Here is an 11,897-nt window from a genome sequence, read left to right as displayed (position 1 = left end):
ATTCAAATGCACAAGCACCTGCCGGGGAGATGGTCTTCTCTCTTTATGGATGAAGCCCGTCTGAGGTGAGACAGGTTTTCGGTGAGGTCCAACCTGCTTCCCGGTTGACAGCGGATGCCACTAACGGTAGAGGCCGGCAAAGCAGATCAGCGTGTGTTCTATGGCAGCCCATGCTAAGAAATTTGAAGCATCATCCTCTCCAATTCTCCTCACAAGCCTGCAAGGTACACCGCATCACTGCCTTTCTTCAGAACTGAGACAGACAGTGTTCTGAAAGGTGAAGTACTTGCCTAAAGCCACACAGCTAGCGAGCAGTAGAGCCAGGATTAGCTCTGCTGACTCTGAAATCTAGACACTTTGTCATCGCCCTGACCCGACCTTTCAAATCGGCTTCCTAACCAGCCTGAGATGAAGGAGGGAAACAGGTGAGCTTGACTCTCCCTCCTGATACAGGCTGCTTTCCCTAGCCAGGGACCAACCAGACCCAACCCCCCTTAGTTCCCAAGATCAGGCGTGTTCAGGGCGGTCCAGCCTTAGACTGGGCTGGTTCTGATATGGTCCACAGCTCTGTTGCTCTCTGTTAGCTTCAACAAGAGCATCCAAGAATCCCTCTGGTTCCCTGTGCTGACCTCTACCCACCAAGTGACCCTCTCCAATGTATGAAATGGGCAGAGTCATTGGTTCCACCAGCCTCTGCACCTGCTGATCCTCCACACTGTACCCCTACCCCGGCCCTAATACCTCCATCTGAACTTCACACTTGGACAACAGTACACAGCAGACATAACACTTCCCTTTTCTCACCATTATGCACTCACAACTCTATTCTCAGGGAAGCAAGGACGGCGACTTCCATCCCACAGAGGCAGATGTTGAAGCTTGGTAAGGAAAGGACTGAGCCCACACCTGCTCCAGTCTTGCCTCGTCAGCATTTTCAAGTTGGCACCAGAGCCCCCCGGGTAGTTTCAGCACTGGTTGGAGGTGCTGGAGGAAAGGCAAGGTTTGTTCCAGTGGGTCTGGGTCTGGAGCAAAGGCTTCAGGGTCAGGTTCACATCCTCCAGCCCTGTCAGAGAGCAGGTCTCTGAAATGTCACCAGCACTGAGGGTGTCTTGAGAAATGTCAACAAATGCTGATTTGAGTCCCTTGGCAGAGGGTGGAGCCAACATTTCTCTGTAGCTTCTCCGTATGTCACCCCGTTCCAATTGCAGAAGAAAGAAACCAAAGAGCCCTGGGGATTTCCCCAGAAACGTCCAACATTTAGCAGATTTTATACCTAGGGGAACTGAGACTCAAAACTTACAGAGCAAGGTTGCCATTCAATGCAGAAGCATCAAGGATCTCCACCATTGAGTCTCATTCTCTGCTCCCTAGCATCTCCGGTCTCCCCCAAACTCTAGTCCCTCGGCTGACTTATCTTCCCCCAAGCCCTAGCCTTCTGGGGTCACGGGAGCAACAGGATTTGAGGACATCATTCAGGCTATGGGCCCAGCTTGTAGAAGGGGCAGTAAGAGAAGAACCCGAGCCAGCTCCTGCCCCAGCTCCTGCTCTCCTCAACCCCTTACGGGACTCATCCCTGCACTGCAGAGGTGACATCACAGCCTCCAAGAGCTCTGGGAATGCCCACTTCCTGCAGGTTGTGAAGCTGAAACCCTCCCTTCTCCCAGTAGGGATACCTTAATTCATTATCCCCACCCTCAACCAGGGAAGGCTGTTTCTGGCTCAGCCTAAGTCAGTCTTGCCAAAGCTCCACCCATCCACAGTCTCTCCTACAGGGTGAAAAGGACCAGTCTCCCTGTCTTAGAGAACCTTCCCCAAGGTCCCAGAGAGCCTGGGCCCCTGCTGCAGCAGTTCACAACCCCCTCTCTCCTGGCCCTATCACCGATGTAGAACCTAACATTGGGGGGGGGGCTCTCTCCACTTCCTCTGGAAGGGAAACACCTGAATCATTCCTACCTTCCTCTCCCACACCTGCCATACCACAGGTGCAATGAGCAAAAAAAAAAAAAATCGTTGACATCTCAAATCAGGCCAGTCACTGCAGGTAACAGGCTATACTTCCTCCTCAAAGCGCTTGAAGGTAAGTAAGCCTCAGACTGAAAGCCTCCTGAGAGTAGAGACCATGCTTCTGAATCACTTCTTTGTGATTAATGCAGCTCCCACACAAGAAGGCACCTAATGAATCTTTTTTTTTAAAGAGAATATATCAATGAAGAAGTGAATTCATATGTAAATGAATGAATGAATGACCTAGACAACTAAGGACTTAAAAACAAACAAACAAACCCCTCTTGTTATAATGAGGACATAAGGACGGCAGGAAAGACGGCAACCTAGAAAGGGCCTCCCAGATGTTCCATGGTAGAATTGGAGCCGTCCTTCCCGAGATGGTTCCTTCCTGGCCCTGGAAGCCAGAGCAACTGAGCAGCATAGAAGGCTGGATGGGCAAGACGCAGGCTGAGGCCCAGGCAGATGGAGCCTCTGCCCAGAAGGAAGCACTTTCCTGGAATTATTCTGCCTCCAGGTGGAGAGATACAGAAGCCTAATTGGCTTTCTCGGATCCTGGAGCTGGGTTCATAAATCACGGCTCCATTGAAGATACAGGCGCCTTGTTTCTGGAGAGCTGGGTGTGGCTTGGTGCAGACTCCTAGTGACATGAAGAGGCTTACAGCCTCCATGTGTAGGTGCCTAAGTCACCCCTGCCCAGAATAGAACACGCCACTCTCTGGACAAGGTCCACTAGTCAGCTGTGGTGCACTGCTCAGTACTCCATGCTCAAGTACTCAGGCACCCAAGGGAGAAGCTGGTAGAGGAGAGGTCCAGGAATGCAGAGTGGGAGTGTGGCCAAGGCCCCAAAAGCCTTCCTTTTCTAAATTCAATCCTATTCACCATTTATTGAGGGCCTACCCTGTGCCAGATACTGTGCTGGGCTCTGGGGACCCTGGGGTGGGGGTGGGGGGGATGGCTCCGATGCAGAGGAGGGAGCGGGAAGAGACAGCTTCGGAGACAATCCTCACAACATGGGCGATAAGTGCTTTAGAGGGAGTACAAAGTGCTCTGGGAGCTCAGAGCAGCGGGCCATTCATTCTTCCGCTGCTGGAAGAGTTCGGAAAACTGCACAGGGAGGGGCTGTGTTTGGCTAGGTTTGGTGGGCTTTGAGGTAGGAGGTGGAGGGAAGGACACATCATGCAGAGAGGAGCATGTGCAGAGACCGGGGTGAAGGAGAAAACCTTGATATGGTGTAGCAGATGGGGAGGCAGGAGGATCGCTGGACAGCAAGCTGCAGGCCAGAATCAGAAAGGCCATGAATGATCGTACTAGAGTGCCTGGACCTAGTCCAGCCGTGGGCAAAAGGGGAGCCATTGAAGAATTTTAAGCAGGGGTGTGTGTGTTGGGGGGAGGGGTGGCAGGGCCAGATTTGTGTTTTAGAAAGCCTTCTCCGGGGAGAGAGAATGAACTAGAACTGTGGCCAACACGCAGAGAGAAGGGAATGTGTCCTAGGGACCCTTTGGAGAAAAGAGGGGCAGGGCTTTTCCTTCCTAAGTAATGCTTTTGCACTCTCTTGCCTTTCCACTTGGGCTGTGTTCCCCTGGGGAGGAGGGCTGCTTCCTCCATTCTCTGGTCCGCCAAGGGCTTCTGCATTCACAAAGCTGAACCTACAGGGTCTGAGTGACACCAACAGCTCCAACGGTTCTGATTTCTTCTGTGAGCCCGTGCTAGCGACTTCTCTCTGCTCAATCCACAAGCCCCATGGAGTGGTAAGCTTAGCCTAGGCCTCTGGGGAAGGCCCGAAAGATCCTCCCTCCCTCCCTCTTCTTCCTTCCCTCTCCCTTCTTCTTCCCTCTCTTCCCTCCCTCCTCCCTGGAGCCCAAGCTTTCTTGCTGGGAGCTCTCAGAACCAGCAGAGCTGTGGATGAAATGGTTCGGTGGCTCCAGCCCAGCTGCTGCCATGGCAACCAGGCTGCCTGCCAGACCCACAGCCAGGAGCGGGCCGGTTTCCTGCTCCAGAACTACATTTCCCAGCATGCAAAGCACCTGCAGGGATGGAAGAAATCCACCCCCTGCCTGGGTTCAGCCTAAAAGGTGCATGGAAGAACATAGTGTAGGGAACCCCCAGCCCCTCCCCACCCCCTTGAAAGCAAGTTGTACATCTGCGTCTGGAGGAGGCCTGGAAGCTCTTTCTCCTTGGTGACCTGCCTGCTTGACAAGAAGCCAGTGACTATAAGAAAGGGCAAAGGTTAAGGATAGATGCTTGTCCTGGTTTTGTCCCCGATCCATCCATGGTGTCAACTGAAAACATTCTCTCACACAGTGTTCACTACTCCCCATCTCTGCCTTCACCTTGAGGGACCAAGTCTGAATGGCTACAACGCACAGCCGATTGACCTGTTTGTCTCTCCTCAAGTCCCTTCCTCCTTCTTCCACAGAAGCCATAATGACCTTTTCAAAATGCAGTTCTATCTTATCACTGCTGATGGTGCCCACGCCCTGTGCTGTTGGAACTCTTCGGTGTTTAAATCCGTGGCTTGCTGGTGTGGACGCAAGTCGCTCGGGATCAGTTGACAAGGCTCTGCGTGGTGGTCTGGCCTCTGTCTGCTTCCAGGCACCCTCAAAGACCCCACACACGTCAGCCATATTGGTCTTTTGTTTCCTTCTAGAGGCCATGTCCTGTCCTGATGCAGGGCCTTGGCACACGGTGTTACCTCTCTCCAGAACACTTTTTCTTCTGCCTTGGCTCCATATAGACTTTCTGACCTCAGAGTAATATCATCCTTAAGGCTATTCTCTTCTAAGGGAGCTCTGATACTGCAGCTTGCTTGCCCTGTACTCTTGTGTATTCCTTGCCCCATCAGGCCCTTCCTTACAGCACTTGACACATTTGCACCTGTACATGAATCTATACAACCACTTGACACCCATGCATGTCACTCTAAGTTTATAGCCTCTCTGAGGGAGAGAGAGATGACCTTTCAGCCTTCCAATGCACCCTCAGGGCCTTGAGAATGGGTGTTCAGGAACCACTCCTCAAAACAAGTGGACTTGCCTAAGCCTTAGTCTTCCCATCTCGAAGCCTGCAATATGCCCTGCCCTGTGGGTAGTAGTACCAGAGTCCCACTCAATGGGCAAGACTCAGACACTGCTATCATGAGGCTCTCAATCCAGAGAAGAAGACAGATACCAGATATCTCTTTGGTAAGCGAGTGCTCAGTATGGCAACAGCACAGAGCCAGAGATGCAGAAAGGTCCATGAAGACTAAAGGATAGGAGTGATTTAAGATGCAAAGGAGTATCGTGTACAGAGCAATGGATGCTTCTAAGGCACCCAGAGCATGCATTATTTGAGGTATTATGTAAGGCAGGGCTGCTGGAGTGTAGGTTGGGTGGGAGGTGGTGGTAGCTCTGTCATGCCTTGGTTTTCTTGGGCAGTAATGGGATGGGTGAGCTATTTTTTTCAACCTACTGGACCTTGGCTTCCATATCACCCCCACAAATTCCAACATTTCTCCGTCTAGGCTGGAACATAGAATGGATATATTCAGGCTGTACCATGACTCAGGCAAACTGTTCTTCATTCTTGAGCACCTATTACTGTATGCCGAGTGTCTAATGAGGACCCTGACCATGTCTGATATTATGATGGGGTTGTGTTGTAATGTGTGTGTGTGTGTGGTGTGTGTGTGTGTGTGTGTAGGCTGATATGCTGGCATAGTATCCAATCAGTAATGGAACACAGATTGCTGACAATTGGGGGGGAGGCCCCTGAAAAAGCAGGGAACCTAGCCTGGGGTATGGGGCGGGTGCACAGCTTGCCGGGGAAATGAGGCATGGCTGACCAGCTGCAGAGCCTCAGTTGGCCTGGAGCAGGAAGGGATCCTTCTCATTCTCACAGCTGTTGCTCTCCTCCTCTTCCTCAGAAGTCTCGGGCAGGTAGAACTGCCCGCTATGCTAGCTTTATCCCTGAATGCTTACCTGTAAGCTGCTTCAAGTTTGTAAAATGAACTGGAGTAGACATAATTGGCATTAGCCCCCCCCCCCATTCCATTGCAAGGATTCTAACCACTACCCTCCAACACACACACACACACACACACACACACACACACACATACACACACTTTACTCCACTCGGGCAGGAGCCAGGAGCCTCCGGCTGACCCGTTTCCCACAAAACCACTTTAGAATTACATGCAATGTGTAGAGAAATGCAGACAAGTGTTGCATAGGTCACATCTCGAGAAGCTTTGTTCTGGAGGACGCCTAATTTTCCTAAAGAGTTCCTGAAGCATTCCCTCACTGGAAATTGTCTCTTTAAATCTAGCCAGTGGTGGTGACCTTAAGGACCCAGCCCCAAACCAGGGAGCCTTCCATTTGCCTTCAAATGTGTGCCAGGATGCCAAGCCAGCCTTGCCCCTTGGCCATCCCTTTCCAAATCCCCGCCCAACCACACATTCCATAAACACTGACCAAGAGCCTACTGTGTGCTCGAGTTCTGGGAGGAACAACAATGACCTCTGCTCTCGCATGAGTCTTACGTACCATAGAGAAGAATAACTAAGCAGGGTAAAGGTGGTATGTGTTGTGAAGACAATAAAGCCATCATCTGGTAGGAAATGCCTAGGGACCTGTTTAACTCAGGCTTCAGGAAAGGAGAGGAGGCTGTCTTGGTACCTGTGGTTCTAGGGAAGGTTCTGGAAATAAAACAAATAAACCATTCCTCTCCTTTGCTACTGTTTTTGTCTACTCTTGTCTCTGGCTCAGCTTGCTTTTCTCTTTCAATACTCTCTTTGTCTCATTTCTACTCTCCTTTGCTGGTCCCCCCCCCCACTCCCATCGCCTGCCTCTTCTCTGCTCCCTCCAGAGGAGCTGAAGAAACCAGATCTCTCTTGCTCTCGGGCCAGCCAGCAGTAATTGAGCCTTGGGCTTGCTTAGCAGATGGGCCTGTGAGTAAGGCTAGCAGAGGAGAGAGCAGGGAGGTCAGGGGGAAGCCTGAGGTACTGGAGAGCTGGAGGGATGAGGTGGGGGAGGGGCCTGGTGAGCTCCAGGGCACTCTGAGGGGCTGGAGGTGGCCGCTGAGCCAGGTAATCTAATCAGGGGGTAAGTCATAAAGATCACTCACTCTGTGCCCAGGACCAGCCTAGGAAATCACATTAATTTGAAGAGGGTGTAAAATCCACGGAGAATTCCCCTCTCTCCACCACACACATGAAGATAAACTGTCTTCAGCTTCCAATATGATCTTACAACAGCTTGTCAGTGACAAAACAGCCTCAAATCCTCCCATTTATCAAACGGCCAATCCTGTTAGCAGCTTAAAAGAGACATAATTACCTGCGGCCTTTTGTGTGATGCTTTCAACTAACGCTGCGTCCTTCTTCCTGGCAGCGGTCCAGAACATGAGCTCAGAATTCATCCCCGAGATGAGGAGGTCTTCAGAGACGTTGGAGTTGGTGATCAGGAGTGCAGGGTTGAGGCAAGGCGTGGGGTGAGGGTTAGCACCATGGACAGAGTCTTGGGTCCCGCCAGTGAAGAGGCACCTAGCTGAAGGCTCAGGAGTCCAGCTGGGGGCCCTGTGGATATTTGGTGGGCTATGTTCCATCTGCTTCTACTACAGAGAAGTTAATAGAGCCCTAGGCCCACGATGCACCAGCACTGGCTGTGGGGACAGACATAAATGGGCCTGTAGATGGAAAATCAGTACAGTTCGTCACCCTCTAGCAGAGCTAGGAGTCCCCACAGCGGCTGACATGTTTTGTGTTTCTGTGACTTCAGAATCTGTCTTGCTGTTACACCAGGAAGAACAGCAGGGTTCCCTAGCTAATGTTCACCAATGAGTGCCTGCTCTGGGCCAGGCCCAGGTTTGTACTAATTAAGATAATGTGTCATACTGGATCATGATTCTATTTTCCCATTTTTTTTTTTTAAATAAGGAAGTTGAGTGAGCAAAGTGTCCAAGCCAGTGAGGGAGGATTCACATCGATAATCTATGATCTGAGCCATCTCCAAGCAGGCTTTGTTATAAAGACAGCTCATTCCTGTGCCTCTGGGATGGTCTTTCACCCGCTCTACACTTTCTTCTGTTTTTCAGGGAGCCCCCCTGAGGCCAATCTCCCCTCCCATTGGAAAGGTATGAGAACCACACACATGGCTTTCCCTTTAGAGAGGACATGATTCCTTGGAAGCCTGGTTGTTCCTGGTAAGAGCTGTCCTACAAACTCCTAAGTGCATTCCCACAGCCCCCTCCCTCTCTGCTACTACTGGTCCTTGCTGTAGCTGCACCCTCCACATTGGGGGGGGCACCCTGCACCATCCTGCCCTGCCCTGCCCTGCTCACTTGTCACTGCCAAACCCCTCCTCGCTTCCCACTTCCCTAAGATTTTCTCCATTTTCCAGGAAGCCCAAGCAAATCCTCTCCTGGGAGGAAACCATCAGAGTTCATTTGGAAGCCAGATAAAGAGGCCGACAGTGAGACAGACAGCAAGAGACAGATGAGAGGCAGGCAGAAAATGGATTTTGAAGTGCCGTTGAGCCAATGATTGTGGTCAAATCCTGTTGAGAGACAAGGTATCTGTGTATCTCATAAAGTTATCTAGGGCTAACTTTCCCCAGTTCCCTCTGCCCACCAGCCCTTTCTCCTTGCCCCTGTCCTTCCCTGAGCTGTCTCCCAGACTAGCATCCTACCCCCATCCCACCCCGTCCTGCCTCAGGGCATTCATCACTTGGACTAGTGATTTATCAACGGCCCTGACAGTCCCTGTTTGGCAAAAATCGATCTGTGAAGAATGGGACCAACCCAAGGCCCCCTCTTCTCCCAAACCCCCACCATCAATCTGCCCCAAAGGAGCTCCTCAGTTCAACATCAGCAGTGGCCCAGGCTGGGGCGGGTCTCTGTATTCTTTGCTGTTCTTAAGAAGGAGAAGGAGGGAGAAAGAGCTAAGAAGAAAGGGAGAGAGAAGGAGGAAGGGAGAGGGAGAAAGAGAGAGAGAGGGAGAGGGAGAGAGAGATTAGTGCCTTCTCCCAGATGTTTATTTTGTTGTTTTTAAGTGAGAAAGTCCCAGCTCTATTAAATGCAATCAATACTTGGCCCAAGAGAAGCTTCCCTTCTCTAAGACATTTGAAACCTGGTCAAATCATTTTGCCCTGATACAAAGTAATTTATCAATTTCAAAACCCTTCTAATCAGTGGAGGCTGTGGAGTCTCCATTCCTGCCTGCCTTCTTCTGCTGTAACACACACACATACACACACACACACACACACACACACACACACACACACACACCCCTCTGCTCTCTTTCTATCCTTCCTTTCCTCCCTCCCTTCCCTCTCCCAGCAACGGCAGATTGACCTCTCACCTCTCCGGACAGCCTCCAGGCCAGGTATCACCCTTACGTCTCTAGCCCCGTCTGTGTGCTCCTCACCCTGCAGGTCTTACACTCAGCCCTGGGGCAGGGGAATGGCCGAAACTACAGCCACAGGCACAAACACTTTCTTCTCCTAGTCGCTATCAGCTGGGGGTAGCAATGTCTTGTTTTTAGACAGAGCCCAGAACTGGGGCCAAGAAGCTAGATGGGACCTTTGAGCTACCAAGCTTGTCCCTTAGGACCTTGGCGCATGTTTCCAAGGGACAAGGGAGACCGACTGGCTGGAGAGGGGTTGATGAATCTGGCTGAATCTGGGGATGATGTCACAATACTTTCCTGCCTGCAAAACTGCTATTTTGGCCCTCGAGACAGGTTGCGTCTGAAGGGAAATTGTGACAGCAGCAAAATCACCTTGCGACTCACCCTCCCCTTCCCAGAAGAGTGGCTTCAGCCTTTGCAACACCATTAGATTGGATTCTCGGCAGGTCCTTTGTGACCGCCAGCTGTGGTAGCCAGATAGGCCTCTGACCTGTGGGGAGAGGCCACCCACTAAATAGCTGACTCAAATGGTCTCACAATTGTCCCTGCATCCCCTGGCCTCAGAGGTGACTGAGCGAAGCGACTCAGCTGGCCAGAAGTCACCACAAGGTAACTCACAAGCATACGAGCTCTCAGAGACCTTTACCCACAGGACGGTAAATCTAGAAGTCTGACTTTGGCCTTCTAGCTCCTCTGCCAGACCTACCCTAAAATCTCTAGCAGACCTTCCATACCTTGAGTTTGGAAGACACCCTGTAAACATGTATGCAATTAGTGAATGGAGGGAGATCTCTCCACGGAGCTCGGCCCTTTGCTCTGTGCCTTCTCTCCCCATAGCTAACATACATAGGTCATCGAGGAACAGAACTTTGGAGGCCTCGCAGCTCTTTGCCCAGAGCTCTCTTCCAAGTAATGTTAAACTAGAGTGAACACAACGTCCTACGGTTTATGAGGTGTTTTAATATTAACTGTCTAATTTAATTCTACAATAATGCTGGGGATACGTATTATCCTATTTTATAGCAAGAGAACTCAAGGTTCACAGAGGTGAAGTCACTTGTCCCAAGTCATGCACAGAGCAAATAACAAACCCAGGCAATCTAACAAAGTTCTCTCAATCCAGACCCTAAATCTTTTCACTGTTGTTACTCATTATGTAGGCATTAAGCATCTTCTTCATGGCAGACTCTCAGTTTTCTTCATGGCAACTTTAACTGGATGATATTACACTCCTGCATGCTTTCTTTCTGTAGTTTTTTTTTGGGGGGGTGGTTGGTTGTTTTTGAGACCGAGTCTCACCCTGTCGCCCAGGCAAGCCTGAAACTCTTTGCGCCCTGCCTGCCTTGACCTGCTAAGTGCTGGGATGACAAGTGTGAGTCTTGGTGTTCCACTTGACATGTTTTTTTTTCTATAGATTGGGAACTAGAGGTGCAATAATTGGCTAAAGATAGCACAGTAAATAAGAGATGGAGGTAGATTTAACCTAGATCTCTCGATCTCAAATCCTAGGTCTTTCCCATTACAACATAAAACCTTTTACAGTGATGTTCAGAAAGGGCCTGATAAATGCCAAGCACTTTCCCATTTAATCTTTGTAAAATTCACTTCCTTCTTCGAAATGAAGAAATCAAAACTTTGAAAAGTTGGCTGTCTGATACCTGACTGGGATTTGAACTCCTGTCTCTGGCTGCAGAATAGCAGCTTGGCTGTTCTAGCTTACTGATCCAACAACCAGTTTATCAACTGGGTGTCTCGCCAGTGTTCAGGCAGGGCTCATGGCACAGCAGGAAGAGGAGCTGTAAATGATGGGCTTCCAGAGCAGTGGCTGGTCCCGGGTCCACACTGTCCCTGCCAAGCCCTCTGTATCTGATCATTACTGCTCCACTTTCTGATTAGTCACTCATGCCAAGGGCTGGGCACATAACTCTATGGGATCCTCATATAATCCCATGACAATATCTTCCCCATTTGAAGGATATGGAGACCAGAGCTCAGAGAGATCAGCAAGTTGTCCCTGGACACACAGTGTATCAAAGAACTATCAGTGCAAAGGCCCTGTTGCTTTCCTATATCCTCAGACCACCTCCAGTCCCAGCACTCTGCTGAAAGCGTGTGTGTGTGTGTGTGTGTGTGTGTGTGTGTGTGTGTGTGTGTGTGTATCATCTTCCAGGTTGTTTAGGAAGAGAACTGTCACTAAGAAACACTGCAGTTGCCAGAGGGCCCCAATACTTAGCATAGACATGTAAATCCAAGGTAAACTGCTGGGAGACAATTTGAACTGGTAGTCACTGAAGAAGTAGATGGGACAGCAGCTGACTTAGGGAACACCCCAGGACTAGGAGCCTTCATTTCCATTCCTGTCCAGCTAAAGACTTCCCACCCTTCCTCTGGAAATCAGCACCCCCTACCCCCACCACCAAAGAATAGCTGTAGTACCATTTGGCTCAGGACTTACCCTGATTGCTTCCCACATTGATGGATGAATGTGGTTCTACAAATT

General features: G+C 50.4%; 1 long non-coding RNA gene across 1 annotated transcript; it reads right to left on the bottom strand.

Annotated features, from left to right (window-relative positions):
* Nucleotides 1-470: 470 nt before the first annotated feature.
* LOC131895798 (uncharacterized) lies at nt 471-9,660 on the bottom strand. Its single transcript, XR_009375276.1, has 3 exons — nt 9,350-9,660; nt 7,326-7,674; nt 471-1,228 (listed from the first exon to the last, which is right to left on the bottom strand). It is a non-coding gene; the product is annotated as an uncharacterized LOC131895798 (long non-coding RNA).
* Between the last annotated feature and the right edge of the window lie 2,237 nt (nt 9,661-11,897).

The sequence above is a fragment of the Peromyscus eremicus genome, chromosome 19, assembly GCF_949786415.1.
Source record: "Peromyscus eremicus chromosome 19, PerEre_H2_v1, whole genome shotgun sequence".
Classification (NCBI taxonomy): domain Eukaryota; kingdom Metazoa; phylum Chordata; class Mammalia; order Rodentia; family Cricetidae; genus Peromyscus; species Peromyscus eremicus.
This window is presented reverse-complemented; position numbering and strand designations above follow the sequence as displayed.